The 427-nt window shown below is 67.9% G+C and overlaps 1 protein-coding gene across 1 annotated transcript in view; it reads left to right on the top strand.

The window, feature by feature from the left end:
• The window catches only part of RPS6KL1 (ribosomal protein S6 kinase like 1), a 7587-nt gene continuing 7160 nt past the window's right edge, over positions 1–427 (top strand). Inside the window, exons 1-2 of the mRNA XM_017742099.1 lie at positions 1–30; positions 310–427. The gene's annotated coding sequence lies outside the window, so the exon portion shown is untranslated. The remainder of the gene's footprint in view (positions 31–309) is intronic.

Here is a 427-nt window from a genome sequence, read left to right as displayed (position 1 = left end):
GCGTGGACGTGCTGCTCCGCGGCGTGCAGGGTGTGTGCGGCCTCCCGGGGGCAGAGGACCGGGGCATCCCTCCGGGGACGCCAGCCAGGGGACCGGGGTATTCATATCGGGAGTCCCCTGGGGGGCCAAGGTATCCCTACAGGGAGAATGACAAGAGGAGGGGGGAGAAATCCCTCTAGGGATTGTCGTGAGGGCACTGGGGCGTCTGTCCAGGGAGTGCATTCCTACCGGGAGAAGGGTGAGGGGGCTGGGGCCAGTCCTCCGGGACCGTGCCAGGCCCCTCACACCCACCCTTTGCTCCGACCGCAGTTGACCCCAACAAGGAGCGTCGGGAGGCTGTGAAGCGGAAGATCACCCAGTACCTGCGGCGCGCTGAGGAAATCTTCAATTGCCACCTGCAGCGGGCGGGCGGGGGCCGCGGCACCGC

Source organism: Corvus brachyrhynchos, unplaced genomic scaffold (genome assembly GCF_000691975.1).
Source record: "Corvus brachyrhynchos isolate BGI_N302 unplaced genomic scaffold, ASM69197v1 scaffold115, whole genome shotgun sequence".
Lineage (NCBI taxonomy): Eukaryota > Metazoa > Chordata > Aves > Passeriformes > Corvidae > Corvus > Corvus brachyrhynchos.
This window is presented reverse-complemented; position numbering and strand designations above follow the sequence as displayed.